Raw genomic sequence first — 20,347 nt, forward strand, 5'->3', positions numbered from 1 at the left:
AATTTGTCCAAGAGAAGAGCACACAGAGAGGTAATTACGACTGAATGAGAACCTCAGACTGAACAACTATACTGTATCACATGCCTTTGGCATCAGAAAAGCCAACAGAGCTCTTCCAAAAAGCAAAGCAGAAAATACTTTGAAGAATGTCATATGTGTTCTGCAAAACCTCAGATTCCTGTCACTCCTTCCTCTAGAAGGGGGTATCTAGTCCCCAGAGTGATCTCAGTGGTTAACTATGGGAGTTGTATTTTTCCCATTTCTTCTTTGCTTTGACCATAGCCACATGCATATGACATTCTATGTCTGTGACACTTCCATTAAATTGTCCTTGCTATTTCCTTGTGCTAATACCCAATCTAATTCCACAGTATTGCAACATCCTCAATGGATTAGTCACACACTTACTTTTTAGGAAACAATATTATAATTCAGTAGTGAATTGCACACAAACAAGAAATTGTTCAACATTCTTGAACGATAAAGAATGTCACATAAATAAGCAAAAGAAAATGACAGTAATATAACAGGCAAGGTGATTTAGATAACCACAACACTGACTTCCTGGGCTTGATTCTTATCTAACTCCATGCAGATCAGTAGTTACACTGTTGTAAATTTTTTTTTGGCTCAAACTCAATTCAGTTTTTCTTCTGAAAACAGTTTCCATAATAAGACTAATAACAAGAAAAGAGGGCAATAATAGCCAAAGACACATTAGAGTTGATGAGAATGTAGCATCAGAGTACAGTTCTCCCAACAGTTAGTTGCAAGCTTTGATGTCCACATTACACAACAGAACCTCACTAGATAGTAAGTACTGAGTATCCAAGTACCTTTAGCTTCAGAACGTTTGGACTTACAACACAAATTGCCTCAAGTCTTATAATGAACTTCTTCCTACAAGTAAATAAGAAGAGCCAGTGATCAGACTGAAGCCCTGATACACAGCTGTGCATATGACCTAATCACTTCCTACACATATTCCATGATACATTTTTGGCTTGTATAAACTGTTATCCTCACAGACAATGACTAGGTTTATTTCATGGGATGTGTGTGTCAATGACTACTCCTACTGTTCAGTTTGCATACAGCCACCCAGTTCTGGGAGCAGAAAATTGTAGATATGTTGTTGTGAGTCTAGCCTTGACATATGGCCTCAGGGCTTGGGGACAGTCTTTGGATTGTTTATTCCATTGGGTAAATGAAGCTTCTGAAAACTCCCAGAGAATTTGGGAATAAAATTCAGAAGTGTAAAACCTGATTTTGTATTCTCGTAGGTCACAACACTCTAATGCCCTGTTATCTGTTAACTTCTAGCTTATATGAAGATTTACAGAGAGTCACGTGAATAATTGTTTTTGTATTTTATCCTGCATGTCAGAATGCAATGCTGAGTGAGGGGATGCTATAAGTCAAAGAAGAGTGATGTTCTGATGGTGGAACAGCAGGTCTAAATAAGTCTTGTGGTTATTAGACAGAATTTGAGAAGTTTTTTAGACAAGCCTGCAAATAAGCAAACTCTCAGAACTCAATTATTGTTCAGTCCAACTTTGTACATACTTGCATGTATGAGCCATGTTTCCAGTTTTGCTTATCTATAATTATTATTATTCCCATTAAATCAGAATCTGAGGCTGATTATGCTGTACAAAACAGTGGTATATGCTAGGAAAGATAATTATATAACTATGGATTAGCATATTATGCAAATAAGTGTTTAGTAATAAAACTTGCATTGTTTTAATTTAGATGTTGATGGTGGGTAGCCCTTTAACTGTTCATCTTCAAACCCCGGTGTGGAAGTCTGTAAGATAAGAGAGGTTTGAATGTTAAATCTGTTTCTTCTAACTAATAACTGTGGATTATCCCATTCATGGAAGAAATATATATATATATATATATATATATATATATATAAGTCCTTGTGATACTAGGAGGATCTATTTATTTATTTTTTTATTTATTTTTGTAAAAGAAGACAAAGAAGACTTTAAGGTTGTGGACCTGCTTATCTCTTGCTGACTCACTTCACCTCTTCTGGATTCTCCCTAGAGATATTTGATGCCTCAGTGAGTCCTACAGGCGTAACTGAATAGACAGTTGAAATATTAAAACTAACCGTCTGAGTTGTAAATGATTTCCAAAGCCACATAAAAGAGCAGATCTTAGGGATAAAAAGGGATATCTTAGGGATAAAAAGCTGTTCATTCTGTGTGAAACTCTGAATACTGCTGAAGTAGATCAGTCACAGCATGTAAAATAAAGGAAGACAAGAAAATCTAGTAACAGATTTTAGCCCACCAGAGAAGACTCATTTGTGGTAGAGTTCCTCAGATGAGCACAAACTTCCTATGAGGATCTGGGCAACAAGAGGACGGTTGGAGCTGGAGGGTTGAAGGGTGATGGCACCCTTCAACCTTCAGTATTGTGACTGAATAGTTTAAAAACCGAGGAGGATTAACATAGAATATCATGAGGATTTTTTTCTCTGTTTTCAAATGAATATTTGCTTTACTTTATCTGCATTGTGTGGGGATGTACAGTCTTAGAGAATTAGTTTTCAGAACTGTGTTAAATGTAATTTTAGCAATGGACACTACAGAGAGATAATATGTACATTTATGAACAATGCTGGCTATGGACAAAGTAATTTGATATTTTTGTGGAGATTGAAAAGGGCTTCAATTCCTTATTATTGTTATTTTCCTGGCCTCTCAGATATAACTTTGGTGGGTTGACCCTGGCAAGCAGATAAGCTCTACATACAGGAGAGAATAGTAAAAGGCAAAACCAACTCATGGGGCAAGATAAAGACAGTTTAATAAGTGAAGGAAAGAGGAGGGAAAAAAAGTGATCCAAAGACAATCACTTACCAGTTCTCACAAGCAGACTGATGCCCTGTCAGTCTCCGAGCAGTGGCTACCTGCCAATGTACCCACTTTTCTGCCTCAATTTTTATTGCTGAGCATGACATTATATGGTATGGAATATCTCTTTAGGTCAGATATCCAAGCTATATCCTCTCCCAGGTTCTTTCCCACTCCTAGCCTACTTGCTGAGTAGGGAGCTAAGAATATAATTAACTCCTTTCCAGCCAGACCCAGCACAATAACTAAAGCTCCTTTGGTTAAACTTGCATCCCCAGTCACAGACAACTCTTTAAATCAAAGCTTTGGGACTCTAAATTTAGAGTGGTTTAGAAAACTGAGCATGTTGAAGGGTGTTCATGCAGTACTATTTCAATCCATACCTGTATCATCAGATTTTCTCACAGCAGTCTTGCTAGTATATGTTAATAAATTCTGTGCTAGGATCCAGATAGGATTTCCTAGGAACTTTATAGCCACACTTGTAATTTAGACAGATGAGGACAATCAACGGAAACAACAAAAGAGGCAGAAGGTAATCAGTGTAATGGGCACTGAATACCTGAAAACAAGGTCTTTTGGCTTCAAACTATAGAGCAGATTGTATTACGTACCTGAGGTACAATTGGTATTTTCACGCTAAAACAATGTAAGTACATTATCTTCTCAGGAACATATGATTTTTAATGGCCACAGTCACATGGCTGGAGGAAAGGGATTTTTACTGCCAGAAGGACACATATAATTCATTGTATATAGAAAGAAAGAAAAAAAAAGAAAAGAAAACACCTTTTGTGAATAGGATGAAACATTTTATTGCAGGATAGGGAGAGAAGACAAGGGTGAAATCAAGGTTAGAATTGACCCTGGGTGCTGCAGAGCTGCAGAAGACATAATTGCAGAAGGTCTAAAAAGCAGTGCTTTGAGCTTATGTGAAGTTCTGAGCTGTTGCCAACCAATATGAGCGTCAATGGCTCTAGCATAACATTGCAAACACTGAAATGTTCCAAGATTTTGAATATATCTGTTATAAACCATAGGCAACACCTATCCCTCCAAATTTCAACTTCTTCAGACCATAGTGGCTGCATACATATTTGGGCTCTTTCTAAGTGTATTCTGCTTTTTCATTTCCAAGCTGTTTTATTATTATTATTATTACTATTACTATTACTATTACTATTGCTATTGCTATTGCTATTGCTATTATTTATTAATTATTACTTCTACACAAAAGTGAGGACTGGAAATATATCTTGGGGATATAAGATAGAAATTTATTCCACTAATAACATGGCATTTAGAATCAAATTGTGATAATTGGTGATATTATTATAAATGGTTTTATGCAGAGGAAAGCTAGATCAATAATTAGAATAATGTCTGACATTTGAATCAGTAAGAATCAGTTCCATGTCTTGGAGCCTGTAAAGATGCTGTGAGATGTCTTAGGCAAGTTTTTTTAAACTGTATTCCCAAGAAGATTTAGACCATAGCTCAGTATGACAAAGTATTCTCCGGCAGCATTGTCTATTAATTCTGGGTATCCTACATGTACCGAAACAACAGTCTGAAGGGCAATGTAATGAACTAGAGTGGGAAAATCCTCTGACTTACAGAAAACATATAAACTGTTTCATTTTCTTTTCAAGGGAGAGCCAGCCTCTCTCTGATTTACAATGAGGTCCCTTATAAAAAAAAAAAAAAAAAAAAGCTGACAAGAAGGTGAGTTTCACATGAGAGCAGTAGCACCTTCACGTTGCAGTGGCACAAAATAGTCTGCATTGTAAGAACATGACTTCACAAATTTAAGTTTTTAAAACCCTTTTCACCTTGTGCTTTTAGTCTGAAGAAGAGGAAGCTCAGGGAAACTTTATTGCTCTTTACAACGTTTGAAAAGGAAGGTGGGTGGAGCTGGGAGTCGGCCTCTTCTCGCCAAAAACTAGTGATAGGACTAGAGGGAATGCCCTCAAATTGCACCAGGGGAGGTTCAGGTTGGAAATTAGGAGAAATGTCTTCTCAGAAAGAGTGGTTAGGGTTGCTCAGGGAGGTGATGGAGTCACCGCACTGGGGTGTTTAAGGAAATGTTGGATGTGGTGCTTTAAGACATGGTTTAGTGGGTAATATTGGTGGTTGGGGGACAGTTGGACCAGATGATCTTGGAAGTCTTTTCCAACCTTAATGATTCTATGAGTTACTTCTCTTCATTAATGAGACTCTCTATCTATAGAGTCTTGGCAAAAACTTGATGGTTTACCATACAAACATTCAAAATACTCATGAACTCTGGATTCCTAATCTAGGAGATATTTTCTAAATGTACATGTAACAAAAATGAGGTAATAAAAAAAGCCTCTGAACCTGCAATCAGACTGAGGTTCAAATATCTTCTGTAGCACAAAATTTTTAGATACTCAAGACAATTTTTCTAGAAGAGTGCAGCGTAATTCTAAAAAGAGCTCACTCAGTTTCCCCTGATGACTCTGCTGCTACTTGTAAGGATTAATTACATGTTTTTTCTTCTTGCATAACAGAGAAAGTTAGAATGATTCAATAATCAATTTGGTTGGCCTTGTAGTAAGAAGAGGGAATAGCCATGTTCTAATGCATGCATCACAAAATACAGAAGGATTTAATAACAAAATAAATTGCATCAATCATCTCATAAGGTCCGAGGAGCAGGAAATTATGTATGTGACAAAGTATAGTCTTGATTTAGGTTTCTAGCATCACGAAAACTTAAAAACAGAAAATCTGAAGCCTAGGCTAGTGTCTCCTTTGAGCTCAAAAGAGACTTTGCTGAATGATTTGACTACCTAGGAAATACAAAGATTAAAAAATGCCTCACCAGCAACATTTGAAATAACATATCAGCATGAAAAGACTCCCAAGGAAGCCTGTCCAAAACACTCAAGCACTCCTGGTGAGACTGACTCAATTATCAGCTGTAATAGCATCAGGTGATAGACTTCAGTAAGCAAAGTGTTGCACAGTGAGAAAATTCTATTAGAAAACACCAATTTACACCTCTGAATTGCTGTGAATATTCGTTAACATCTCCTATATGCTTTGTAGCCATTAACTGATAAATGAAATCCTAAAGAGAAGCAAATACACAGTATGTGGTAAGCAGGTGTTACCATTCCCTTTTTGCAGGTGATGGGGAAATCGAGGAGAGACTTACTGTTGTCTTACCTGAGACCAGACTGTTGACAAACTGGAGGTGTTCCTGAAGATTGCATGATGTGACAGGTGCTCCCACAGAAGCTGGTGAGGTGCTTGTCCACCATCTTACCCCAAGATTCTGGTCCTTGTCCCTTAGCTCTGCTTGCATATACGAGGCCTCCTTAAAGCGGTCAAACAGATCTGGAGTATGCTGAACTCTTTAGGAAGAAAGGTTTTTCATCTCTACAAGTTTTGATAGTGGTTGTCCACAAACACTTTAAGTTGTCTTGGGCCCCCAGTGCTAATAAAAGAAGTTGTCCTACCTTTTCTTTCCCTCTTAGCTTCTCACTTCTTTCAGCAGTGACAGAATTTTTTCAGTAGCAGAGCATGTTCACTTCTTTAAAATACTGGAGAATGTTGTTTCTGTGGGTAAGCTTTGCAAATCTAACATCTCTTGGAGAATTTTCCTGAAGTGTCTTGATAACTCTTATGCCTAGATTCTGACTAAGGGGCTTGTGGGTGCTAGACTGACCCTTTACTTTGCATGGGTTACCCTCAACAAAGAGGAATAATGAGACTGATTGGACGTGACTTTGCTGTTATTGCAAAAATTCCAAACTGTCTTTTCCAAAGTGCTTTGTATATAGTAAAACTTAATAAGCTGAATACAGATTTCTGCATTGAAAATAATTGTATTCTCTATCACAGGATTTGCTTTTGTGCTTATTCCCATGAAATCAACCAAAGATAGATAATCAAATCAAAACCTTGTAAATAAACAAATGAACAATCCTTTCCAAAGACAGTTGCTCTGGGATTAGATGGTTATCCAATATAGCTCATGTATCTACAGTGTTTTGTTTCTCTTACAGCTGTTTCTATCACGCTGTTCCTACTGCTCCTGCTGGGTGTCTGCTTGCGATCTTTATCTCAGATCCCACACTTTGAAAAGAGATTCTAATCATTGCAACCACAACTGTTGGAACCATAATCACCATCATCACAAACTAGCTCCCATTAATAGCCATTTAAGGATCTTCTGTGTCTGTTAAACATCATGATTTCCATCTTCATCAATTAAATTTGTATTGTGTTCTCAAACCCATTTTATTAAATTGTAACATTTTGTAACATGGTTCTGTATACTCCATCTGTTTCTATAGTACATAGAAACTCCATATGTTTCTATAGTAGATATAAATATAAAAATAAATATCTCTATTGCTGTGGGTGGGTGTACAGAGTTTCTAGATCAGAAGTGTTGTGTCCAACATGCAAACTACAGGCAGAGGACCCTAGTTATGTCTGTATCCAGCTCTGTAAATATCCCTCTTCTGATAGGCCCTGTTGCTTTAGGGTTCGGTAGAGGGATTTATGAAAATGGGGCCTAATTGTGATGAAAATTTTTAGGATCTAGTGTCGTAATATTAAACAAATATGCCTTGTTCTATCTTTGTTGAGGAGTGTAAAGGAATTTCGCAGCTGAAGCAGAGCTCTAGGAAACCTTTGACACTGAAATAAGAGGTGGCCTCTAACTACACATACAAGGTTGCAATTCTCTCCACAGGACTTTTTTGATGACAGTCCTCAGTTCAGAACTGGCTATGATCAGCCCTGAGAGTGAATTACAATTGCATACAGACTCTGTGGGTAGCTACTACAAGTTGTTATTCTGTCAAAGAAAGAAAGCCTTTGCAACTCTGCCCTCAGTGACAATGGTGTGTAGTAACAATAGGAGACAACTTGATCTTTCAACAAGCTCTTTTGAAGTCCATCCTCCTCTTCTGCAGCACCCATAGGTGACAAAATACAGAAAAGTGCAAACTCATGTCTTTGGTGGAATTTGTCAAAGAGCAAAGAATTCTATGATTCTATAGTTCTACAAATAAGTGGATTGCAGATGGAACAAACAAACAAAAATATTAATACATAAAAAAGAGGGGTGTGTCTGGGTGTGAGAGAATATTCCTGGAAATAAAAGGAGCTATTGGTATGTGATAAAGTGCTCTTCACAGAGAATGCAGTTGTTAAGTGCTCACAGAGCGCTGTGGAGAGTACATCTATGTATCTGAATAGATAGTATTAAGTACCGGGATGTTCACCCGTCATTGAAATGCTCTTATCTCACGACTCAGGCTATGAAAACATTAGTCCTTCCATCTCAAACTTGCTGATGCGTGTAGCATGCTGTTAAATAATAATAACAACAGTAATAAAAATATAATTAATATTAATAGAATATTCTTTACAATTGCTAATGAAAGAGATTGCTAATCTCCTGCTGGTAGCAGGAGAGTTCTTTGTCTCTGCTACCAGAAACATATTACAACTTGTAACTAATTAAGAAGCATGCTGGGTGGGATGGCAACACACATTATAAGTAATGTAATAATAAGAAATAAAGGCTTTGTCAGTAGAAAGGTGACAGAAGATATTGCCAGAAATAAATGTTAGATGATGATTACAGCTAGAGAAGCACAGCAAGTTTTCTAACCCATATAGAGCACTGTGAGTAAAGAATTTTACTTGATTTCATCCGTATTGACTATAAAATTCATATGTATCCTTTCCCTACATCCTCAAATCTTCTTTTCTCCCAGAGGCAATAGCAGAACAGAGGAAATGGAGATTAGTGGTTACAACAGAGGACTTGGAATTTGCTATTTTGAGCTCTGCCACTAAATCATTTCCTGACCTGGGCAAAGTCAATTACAGTAGCTATGCATCATTTTCCATCTGTAGTATGGGAACAATCACAATTACCTCCTAAGATTGTGGTAGTGTTTCAGGAATAATAGATTTATAAAGCATGTATAGTTCACAAAAGGAAAATATCTTGGTGATAACAAACCTTTATGACTGAACCCCTAGAAACAAATCCAGGAGGAAAGTCAGAGGTAACACTTGTTCCAACTGTTTTCTGAAGGTGTTTGTATTTGCTTTTGCCCTGTTCCTACAAGACAGAAGGAACAGCAAAACTCATGCCTGCAGTAATGGACCTGCATTTGTGCTAGCTTGGAAATATTTTTCATCATCCTGCTCTAACTGGAGGGCTAAGAGCTTTGCAGACCCTGCTCTTCTCATTCCCACCCAAGGTGACTGCTTCCAAGCTTGTGGAGAAAGCAACGACAATTAGGGAGAGATGCGAAGTGTGCTGGTAAGTTTAGTCCAGAGCTTCAGGAGGAAACAGATTCATCGCTACATTTTACCTAGCTTCTGTTCCAAGTGCCACCTGTGCTTGCAATATTGGGCTAGCTGAACAGACAGGGAGACAGGTTTCTTCTTAGCTGGAATAATCATTTTAGAAATGGATGGAGCCTAGTTTACATTGCCACAGCTTTCATTACATTCTGCTCTGTATGATATACTTTCTGGAAGACTGATCCAATCTGTCATTAAGAACAAATTTCTTCTCATCATAAATGGTACAATACTGGCTGCCTTGTCTTCTCAGACATCTTGAGCTCTGTGTCTAAAGTCACTTTTTGAAATCCTGATCATATGTCTTTAGATCCTTTCATATGTCTTTAGATAACTTCTAAACTCATTGCACATACATAGTCCCAGCCAAGGACAGCCTCTTATTGACAGCGTGAGATATTAGCATTGCTGTCCTGTCTGTGAGAGATTTCACCTGTTTTCATCAAACCCTAGAGGAAGTGATGGGTCCAGCTGCTGAAGAGCAATACTAATTCCAAATGTTGGTGTCGTTCAGCATGCTGAAGGTCACCTACTTCATTTTATTTGAGACTTGGAGATGCTAAAGAATTTTGTACCTTCTTCTAGATTGTGTATGCATTAATACTTAAATTTCTACTACTACACAAACATCATTATTATTTTTCTTACTTATTCGTATGTAGAAGTGGCATTTCTTTCTCCTTGTGTACTGATGGGAACTGCTAAATAAATAATAAAGCTGTACTTACAGAGGCACAAAAACTACTTTGGTAGAGATAAAAAAAAAATCATTTGTTAGCGAATAGAGACACAGTCCTTATCCCCAAGAAGATTCTTCAAGTAAGTGATATTGATAATGGCATTGAAATACATGTTTATTTTAACAGAGAGGTCAAAATGTACATGTACTGGAACAATGCAGCTATTGAACATTAATTTCACTTGGGATTAATCAATGATGAGGAAATAAGTAAAACTCTCTTCTTTTTAGCCAGAGAGAAACTGCTGCCTTGATCTATAGCTCAGTCAATAGGCTGAAATTGTGAACAATTGTGGAACACATTGAGACTTAACCTCTTGATCTCAGCTTGAATGCAATAATTGTAATAAAAAAAACACAGACCTAATATTATTATCAATATCACTCCTTGTAGATGGTGATTTGGTTTGATTGCATTACTTTTATGAAGAACAAAAAGACAATGTGTTGTATTCAAATTACAAATTATCCATTCAGAAAAATTAAATTATATGGGACCTCATAATGTGTAGAGAGGTAGTAAAAATATAGCTAAATCACTCTGTGATTGCTTATTGCAAATGTTATAAAGCACTGAGTAATCATATATGTATTTTGAAATTGCCCAGTATCTCCGAACTAACTAGTTTTATCAACAATCTCTTTGCCTACCATGTTTAAGAAGTTCTACGATCAGCTGTCTAGTGGAGCCTGAACCTGTTTGGGCATGTAAATATCTTATGGTTTACAGAAGACAAAGATCCGTCAGAACCAAGAGAGTGTTTTGTTTTTTTATCTCTGGGTAGAGGAAACAGCTTTCATTAGCAGTTACTGGAATAATTTGTGTGCATCGAGGGACTTGCATCCTGGTATCTATTCGTTTATGAATTTACTGTAATACATACCTATAACATTGTAATACAAATTATAGATGAGAGAGTAATTTTGTATTTTTATTATTATTTTATTTTTTAATCTCCTGATGGCTGTTGTGGAAAACCCTATAAAATATATTGCTTTTATTTAGTCTAAGGGCAAAGCTTTTTGAAATGTGTAAGGGCTTAGGGAATTTTAAAGCATATTTTAGAAAGGATACAAATGTTTAGGGTTTTCATTAGCTTTGAAGGGGGCACAGTTTTATTAATGAGAGTGGGCAAATCGTTTGTTTGTTTATGGCCTCCATGCTTTGCTCATTTCTACTCCATTAACTGTGTAAATACAATATCGAGCCTTTGGTGATACATCCTGTCCTGTTGATCAGTTTGATATAATGATGCTAAGAAAATACACTGTGAAAGATACAACTTGTAGATACCCCACACCAATATTTGTGACACAGTGAAGGTTTTGTTGCTCCAAATAAAGTTTTGAGGAATGGAATGGTTTTTAGCATTAGAAATACCAACAGACATACACAGTCTCATATCACTGTGAAATAGTTAGATCTCATTCAAGTATGGAAAGAAGATGGAACCTGAACAGTGTTACCTGTGTTATCTCATTTAGTCCAAGCACTAGGTGCACTTACACTTAAGCCACCAGATTTCAAATGTACACCCTTATCTGTCTTTTTACAGGTCTGACAGCTGTGACCAACTCATTTTTAATTAGATTTGTAAGGATTTGCTGCATCCATGCAAGGGAAAAAGCAGAGAAGCTGGCTGACAGCTAGGAAAAGCAGCTAGAATCAAACCAAAACCTTCCTGCAGCAGACATAGAACATATTTCTCCCAGAATGTAATTGTTGAGCTGCTGTGCCATTGTAAATAACACCAGAGCTAGGTAGGCAGATAAAATGTCTCTGAACAGCATCTAGGAAATTCCTCTGCACTGGTCTTTATAATCTTAATTCTTATCTAATGTATACCCACAATATTATATGTATGTATCAATAAATGCTGTAATTCTTAGAAAATTCTGAAAGAGGACATTGTATTAAGAATATAAAGATAAAGGAAAAATATTTTTATTCCTAAATATATATATATATGTATATATATGGTAATGGAATGGGAATGTAATATACTTAAAAGGGCAGGGGTAGATAGGAAGGTTGCTAAATCAGAAGTTCAAGGAAACAGAACTGCTTTGCATTTCAGCTTGCTACTGTGGCAAAGGGCTATAAAGGAATCTGGAAAAATACGCATAACATAATGACCTTAGAATTTACTAAGTCTTAAAATTCCAATTCAAAGTACTCATTAATTCTGGAAATGCTCCACTGAAAAAAAATATATATATATATGTGAATACATGTGAAGTAAGAATTACAAGTTTAGAACCACTCAGCTCAATTTAGAAAGAGGGGAATAAATCTCCCTCTCAGGTGCAAACACTAGCTCTAATCTAGTTTATAGAAAAGGAAGTATCATTGCTATTGGTTTAAAACAGAACCATCTCTGAAAAACTTCACAATTCACAACAAACTGTCTAGGCACTTCAGCCTTATGTGCATGCTAAGCATCCTTAGAAAAACGTCCAGACTTTTGTGGGATCAGTTCCAGGCCCTTATGAAATCCAAAGGCAAGACTTCCAAGGCCTAAATGGAAGGGGAGAACAGTGAATGTGGTCTACCTTGACTTCAGCAAGGCTTTTGACACTGTCTCCCATAACATCGTCATAAACAAGTTCAGGAAGTACAGCCTAGATGAGTGGACAGTGAAGTGGATTGATAATTAGCTGGATGGCACAGCTCAGAGGACTGTGCTCAGTGGTGCAGTCTAGTTGGAGGCCTGTAGCTAGCGGTGTCCCCCAGAGGTCAGTACTGGGTCCAGTCTTGTTCAACTTATCATGAGCTGGACAATGAAATGGAGTGCACCCTCAGCAAGTTTGCTGACAACACAAAGCTGGGAGGAGTGACTGATACCTCAGGGGGCCCTGCTGCCATTCAGAGGGACCTCGACAGGCTGCAGGGTTGGGCCGAGAGGAACCTCATGAAGTTCAGTAAAGGCAAGTGCAGGGTCCTGAACCTTGTGAGGAATAACCCCAAGCACCAGTACAGGCTGGGGGCTGACCTGCTGGAGAGCAGCTCTGCAGAGATGGACCTGGGAGTCCGGGTGGACAGCAGGCTGACCATGAGTCAGCAATGTGCCCGTGTGGCCAAGGCCAACGGTATCCTGGGGTGCATTCAGAAGAGCGTTGCCAGCAGGAGATCCTCCCCCTCTGCTCTGCCCCAGTGAGGCCTCACCTGGAGTATTGTGTCCAGTTCTGGGCTCCCCAGTGCAAGAGGGACGTGGAGCCCCCCAGAGGAGGACTACTAAGACGATTAGGGGACTGGAGCACCTATTGTATGAGGACAGGCTGAGAGAGCTGGGCCTGTTTAGCCTGGAAAAGAGTCTGAGGGGAGAACTCGCCAGTGTGTATAAATATCTAAGGGGAGGGTGTCGAGAGGGTGGAGCCAGTCTTTTTTCAGTTGTGAAAAGTGACAGGATGAGAGGCAACGGGCACAAACTGTAGCACAGGAGGGTTCATCTGAATATGAGAGGGCATTTCTTTCCTGTGAGGGTAAAAGAGCACTGAAACAGGTTGGCCAGAGAGGTTGTGGAGTCTCCTCTGGAGATATCAAAACCTAGCTGGATGCCATCCTGCACAATGTGCTCTGTGTGATCCTGCTCAGCAGTGGGGTTGGACTAGATGATCTTCAGAGGTCACTTCCAACCTCATCCATTCTGTGATTCTGAAATGATTTCAATGTGAATTAGGTAAGGAGCTTATTAGTTCTTTAAAATGGGACATTTTGGGGGTCCATAAAGATTTGTGACCTTGGAGTCACAAAAGTGACTTTTAGAACATGAAAGTTAGAAACAAGATGAGTACTGAGTTGCAGCTAGGATTTATACGGTTAACTTTTTCATGTAAATTTCCCAGTTCTTCCTAAAGCTTCCCTAGACCCCTTAATTTCTTTTTTGGCTCTATTGTGTTACCTTTAACAAAACAAAACAAAAAAATGGTTAGAAACAAATACTTTGGGAGAAGAGATGAGGGAGGGAAATGTTTTTGAATAGCTTTATGAAAAGCTTCCACTCACAACACAAAAGTTTGATTTGGCTTCAGAGCTAGTCCATATTAAGGTTGTTTGGTGGAACTGAAGAATGCAATGTTTTATCTTAGTGATTTAAATTCTAAATGTCTCCAACCAGCAGTCAACTAAGAAAGGTGTAAGGTTCCCACTGAGCAGTAGAGACAGTGCAGGGCTCAGTGAGAGCAACTTGTGCCTGGTGGGACTAATTAATGAGAACAGCTGAAATGCATTACCTCATGAGGCTGTGAGTTATGGGTACTCTAGGATAAGTTCATTTAATTGAAACAAAACTTCCAGTTTCTGTAATTATTATTGCTAAGAAAGATGAATGCTTTAAATTACTTTATTTGCCACATACATGAATTCACAATTAGAGGGTGTTCTTCTGTTTGTTTTAATAGGCGAGATAATCAAGGAAGAAAGTATAAAACTGGCCAATGTCCTTTGTAGTTTATAGTGGACTTTGTAGTCCAGTGCTCTGTGAATAGGATTGACAGCTTCATCTCCTTACCAAGTTCCTAAGTCTTTCCAGTAAGAAACAGTGGGCAGGCACAGTCAGAGGAGAGAGTTGCTTAGTTTCTTCTTGTGCGGTAAATTTATTGTTAGATCGCTCATACAAATACTTGATTCATTACCCTTTTTTGCCTTTTTCCAAACTCATGTCATCCAGACCAACTTACGCTGGAGAGAAAAAGTAGTGTCTCGATCTTTCCTGCTGTTGCTTCAGATTGCTTTTCAAGGGAGCTAGTTGTATTATCTTTGTTTGGAGAAGGGGGATGTATAGGCTGTAGCTGCTCAACTGGGATAGAACTGATGTGATGCTAGGCCTGTCCAGAGGCCATCTTGAGGTACCTTTGGAAATTTCAACATTACAGTGAGCCCTGGCTGAGGGCTTTGAGAATATTGGTTTTGGATTTAAACAGCTATGTAATTTCTGGCTTAGCATTAAGGGATGTGCCAAAGGTAGGACAGAGCTCAAACGGCAAAGCAGGGAACAAAAGCCAGATCTGAACAGAGCACACTCTCACAGATTTACTTGGTTCCAGAAGTTTTTCATATGCTGACAGTGTATCCTCTCACATGCTGTATTGCATTAAACTCAATATAACAACCTGCAAGAAAACAAACTACAGACTCAATAGTCTTGGATGCTGACATCCCCTTTAAATTAATGTCCTGAAAAGTTAGCCTTATAATGTATGATAACATTAGAAAAAAAAAAAAAAGAAAAAAAAAACCTGTATATTGACAGACTTTTAAAGGCAAAACCATACAACATGGTTACCTGCTATTTTGTCCTTGCGCAACAATTCTGAGGTCTCTCTTATGCTACTTCTTACATCCTGATGGGAAGCATGTTGGCAAAGGACCAGTCAGGCCATTTCACAACGTCATTTTCATAACTCTGAACAAATTTTCCAAACAAATGTGGATACATCCTCATCTAGGTTATTGAATTAGTCTCCCCTAAAGGATCAATAAAAAGAAATACAAGTCCATAATCAGAACGTATGAAATTTATAATCCTTTTAACTGCAATAACAATCTTAGAAGCCACATCTATTCAAGACTGCAGTGAGAATAGGGCAGGCTTGTGTGTGTGTGTCTTTAATGGCTTCAGTTTGTTTTTGGGATAGACACTGAGAACAAAGTACTGAAAATTTTAGGGAATTGGGAAATTTGTGGAAATAATAAGGCTTTGGTAGACACCGGTGCACAATGTACTCTAATGCCATCAAGCTATAAAGGGCCAGAGCCCATCTGTATTTATGGTGTGACGGGGGGATCCCAGCAGTTAACTGTATTGGAGGCTGAAGTGAGTCTAACCGGTAATGAGTGGCAAAAGCACCGTATTGTGACTGGCCCAGATGCTCCGTGCATCCTTGGCATAGACTATCTTAGAAGAGGATATTTCAAGGACCCAAAAGGGTTCCGCTGGGCTTTTGGCATAGCTGCTTTGGAGACAGAGGACATTAAACAGTTGTCTACCTTGCCTGGTCTCTCAGAGGACCCTTCTGTTGTGGGGTTGCTGAGGGTTGAAGAACAGCAAGTGCCGATCGCTACCACAACGGTGCACCGGCGGCAATATCGCACCAACCGAGACTCCCTGAGTCCCATCCATAAGCTAATTCGTCAACTGGAGAGCCAAGGAGTGATCAGCAAGACTCATTCACCTTTTAATAGTCCCATATGGCCAGTGCGAAAGTCTAATGGTGAGTGGAGACTAACAGTGGACTATCGTGGCCTGAACGAAGTCACGCCACCACTGAGTGCTGCAGTGCCGGACATGCTAGAACTCCAGTATGAACTGGAATCAAAGGCAGCCAAGTGGTATGCCACAATTGATATCGCTAATGCATTTTTCTCCATCCCTCTAGCAGCACAGTGCAGGCCACAGTTTGCTTTCACTTGGAGGGGAGTCCAATATACTTGGAATCGGCTGCCCCAGGGGTGGAAACACAGCCCTACCATTTGCCATGGACTGATCCAGTCTGCGCTGGAGCAGGGGGAAGCTCCTGAACACCTGCAGTACATCGATGACATCATTGTGTGGGGTGACACTGCAGAAGAAGTTTTCGAGAAAGGGAAGAAAATAGTCCAAATCCTTCTGAAGGCTGGTTTTGCCATAAAACAGAATAAAGTTAAAGGACCTGCACGAGAGATCCAGTTTTTAGGAATAAAATGGCAAGATGGACGCCGTCAAATCCCAATGGATGTGATCAACAAAATAACAGCTATGTCTCCACCAACTAGCAAAAAAGAAACACAAACTTTCCTAGGTGTCGTGGGGTTTTGGAGAATGCATATTCCAAATTACAGTCTGATTGTAAACCCGCTCTACAAAGTAACCCGTAAGAAGAATGCTTTTGAATGGGGCCCTGAGCAACGACAAGCCTTTGAACAAATTAAGCAGGAAATAGTTCATGCAGTAGCCCTCGGGCCAGTCCGAACAGGACCAGATGTAAAGAATGTGCTCTACACCGCAGCCGGAGAGAATGGTCCCACCTGGAGCCTCTGGCAGAAAGAACCTGGGGAAACTCGAGGTCGACCCCTGGGGTTTTGGAGTCGGGGATACAGAGGATCTGAAGCCCGCTATACTCCAACTGAAAAGGAGATATTGGCAGCATATGAAGGAGTTCGATCTGCTTCGGAAGTGGTCGGTACTGAAGCGCAGCTCCTCCTGGCACCCCGACTGCCGGTACTAGGCTGGATGTTCAAAGGAAGGGTCCCCTCTACGCATCATGCAACTGATGCTACATGGAGCAAGTGGGTTGCACTGATTACTCAGCGGGCTCGAATAGGAAACCCCAGTCGCCCAGGAATCTTGGAGGTGATTATGGACTGGCCAGAAGGCAAATACTTTGGGATATCACCAGAGGAGGAGGTGGTTCGTGCTGAAGAAGCCCCCCTGTACAACAAGCTACCAGAAAATGAGAAGAAATATGCCTTGTTCACTGACGGGTCCTGTCGTATTGTGGGAAAGCATCGGAGATGGAAAGCTGCTGTATGGAGTCCTACACGACGAGTTGCAGAAGCTGCTGAGGGAGAAGGTGAATCGAGTCAGTTTGCAGAAGTAAAAGCCATTCAGCTGGCTTTAGATATTGCTGAACGAGAAAAGTGGCCAGTTCTCTATCTCTATACTGATTCATGGATGGTAGCAAATGCCCTGTGGGGGTGGTTACAGCAATGGAAGCAGAACAACTGGCAGCGCAGGGGCAAGCCCATCTGGGCTGCGGCATTGTGGCAAGATATTGCTGCCCGGGTAGAGAACCTGGTTGTAAAGGTACGCCATGTAGATGCTCATGTGCCCAAGAATCGGGCTACTGAAGAACACCAAAACAACCAGCAGGTGGATCAGGCTGCTAAGATTGAAGTGGCTCAGGTGGACCTGGACTGGCAACATAAAGGTGAATTATTTATAGCCCGATGGGCCCATGACACCTCAGGCCATCAAGGTAGAGATGCAACCTACAGATGGGCTCGTGATCGAGGGGTGGACCTGACCATGGACACTATAGCACAGGTTATTCATGACTGTGAAACATGTGCTGCAATCAAGCAAGCCAAACGGTCAAAACCTCTTTGGTATGGAGGACGATGGCTGAAATATAAATATGGAGAGGCCTGGCAGATTGATTACATCACACTCCCTCAAACCCGCAACGGCAAGCGCCACGTACTTACAATGGTGGAAGCAACCACCGGATGGCTGGAAACATATCCTGTGCCCCATGCCACCGCCCGGAACACTATCCTGGGCCTTGAAAAGCAAGTCTTATGGCGACATGGCACCCCAGAGAGAATTGAGTCAGACAACGGGACTCATTTCCGAAACAACCTTATAGACACTTGGGCCAAAGAACATGGTATTGAGTGGGTGTATCACATCCCCTATCATGCACCAGCCTCTGGAAAAGTTGAACGATACAATGGACTGTTGAAGACTACACTGAAAGCAATGGGTGCTGGGACATTCAAAAATTGGGATACACATTTGGCAAAGGCCACCTGGTTAGTCAATACCAGGGGATCTGCCAACCGAGCTGGACCTGCCCAATCAAACCTGTTACGCACTGTAGAAGGGGATAAAGTTCCTGTAGTGCACGTAAGAAACATGCTGGGTAAAACAGTCTGGGCTACTCCTGCCTCAGGAAAAGGCAAACCCATTCGTGGAATTGCTTTTGCTCAGGGACCTGGATGCACTTGGTGGGTAATGCAAAAGAATGGGGAGGTCCGGTGTGTACCTCAAGGGGATTTGATACTGGGTGAGAATAGCCCATGAGTTGAATTGTAGTATGTTAATTATTATATAATAATGTATGTCATCACTACCATGATTGCTATATATCATAGATGAAAATGGTGATTAATTAGAATGTATTGGACAGAGTGTAACCTGAGCATGACATAAATGGTATGGAATAAGGGGTGGATATCTGTCCTGGTTCCAGTTAGGACAGAGTTAAGTAGCTCATAGTAGCTGGTAGGGTGCTATGTTTTGGATTAGGATGAGAAGAGCGCTGATAACATGCTGATGTTTTAATTGTTGCAGAGCAGTGTTTACACCAGGCCAAGGACTTTTCGGCTTCTTGCTCTGTCCTGCCAGCGAGCAGGCTGGGGGTGCAGCAGGAGCTGGGAGGGGACAGACCCAGGACAGCTGACCCAAACTGGCCAAAGGGGTATTCCATACCATCTGACGTCATGCTAAACAATATATAGGGGTGGCTGGCCGGGGTGGGGGGGCCGGCTGCTCGGGAATAGGCTGGGCATCGGTCAGCGGGTGGTGAGCAATTGCATTGTGCATCACTTGTTTCTTACACATTATTATTGTTAATACTATTACCATTATCACTATTATTATTATTATTGTTATTATTATTTTCCTGTCTTAATAAACTGTCTTTATCTCAACTCACAGGCTTCACTTTCCCGTTTCTCTCCCCCATCCCAGAGAGGGAGGGGGGAGGGTGAGCGAACGGCTGTGTGGTGTTTAGCTGCCAGCCGGGTTAAACCACAACAACATATGACAAAAGATACTTATCCTTCAATTAGTCAATTAACTATACTAAAAAGAACATGTGAGAGTACCTTTGTCTTCCAGGAAGTTGCCTTTGCAACATCCCTTGGAATTAAAATTCTAAAAATTTCAAAGAGGTACAGAGAGACAGAGATTGATTCCACCAGAAGTAAACAAGATTACGCCGGTGATGAGCTAAGGGATGGTGTGCTAGAATCAGAGAGACTGAAATTAAATGCCATTTTTCTGGTAAGTACTGTAGTCTTAATCCTGCTGCTGATACCAGAATTACAGTTAGCCTTATAAACCCGATAGAGACACATATGTAAGGTATCTTTCAGTGACCTGTTACCTTGCTAATTTTCACAGTACTATGTAGAGAGTGGATGGCTTTTAATCTGACTGCCTGAAATAATGATCTCACAGTGAGTCAGACTTTGGAAGCTGAATTCTCCAACTCCTTCCATTCATTATCTTCTGCTTCATATTTAGGAGCTAGTAGATTGAAGTAATCAAATACTTTGATTAAAACATACTGAAATATTGAAAATAATAAACCCAAATACAAAAGAGGAATAAGAATTTTCCTTGACAGAGTGGACCAAAGACGGTAAAGAAAACCATGCTAATAAATCTCAGCTAAGAAACAAATATAAAAGTTTAGTAGACTGAACAATTTTAGAGGCTGGACTCTAAGGCAATACTGATCTTGAGAACAATACAGTCATTGAGAAAGATCTGATAGGTGCCAGCCCCTTGCTAAGAAGTTACATAAGATGATCCAAACAGTGAGAATCAAATACTTTTTTGATATATGTAATTTTATCAATCTAAGCATGTACATGTTCAGG

General features: G+C 40.0%; 1 long non-coding RNA gene across 1 annotated transcript; it reads left to right on the forward strand.

Moving 5' to 3' along the window:
- The first annotated feature begins 3,480 nt into the window (after positions 1-3,480).
- Positions 3,481-8,307, forward strand: LOC310900515. The gene is made up of 3 exons (XR_014585177.1): positions 3,481-3,522; positions 6,030-6,143; positions 6,911-8,307. It is a non-coding gene; the product is annotated as an uncharacterized lncRNA (long non-coding RNA).
- Positions 8,308-20,347: the final 12,040 nt, after the last annotated feature.

This window comes from Anser anser, assembly GCF_964211835.1.
Source record: "Anser anser genome assembly, chromosome: 5".
Taxonomy (NCBI): domain Eukaryota; kingdom Metazoa; phylum Chordata; class Aves; order Anseriformes; family Anatidae; genus Anser; species Anser anser.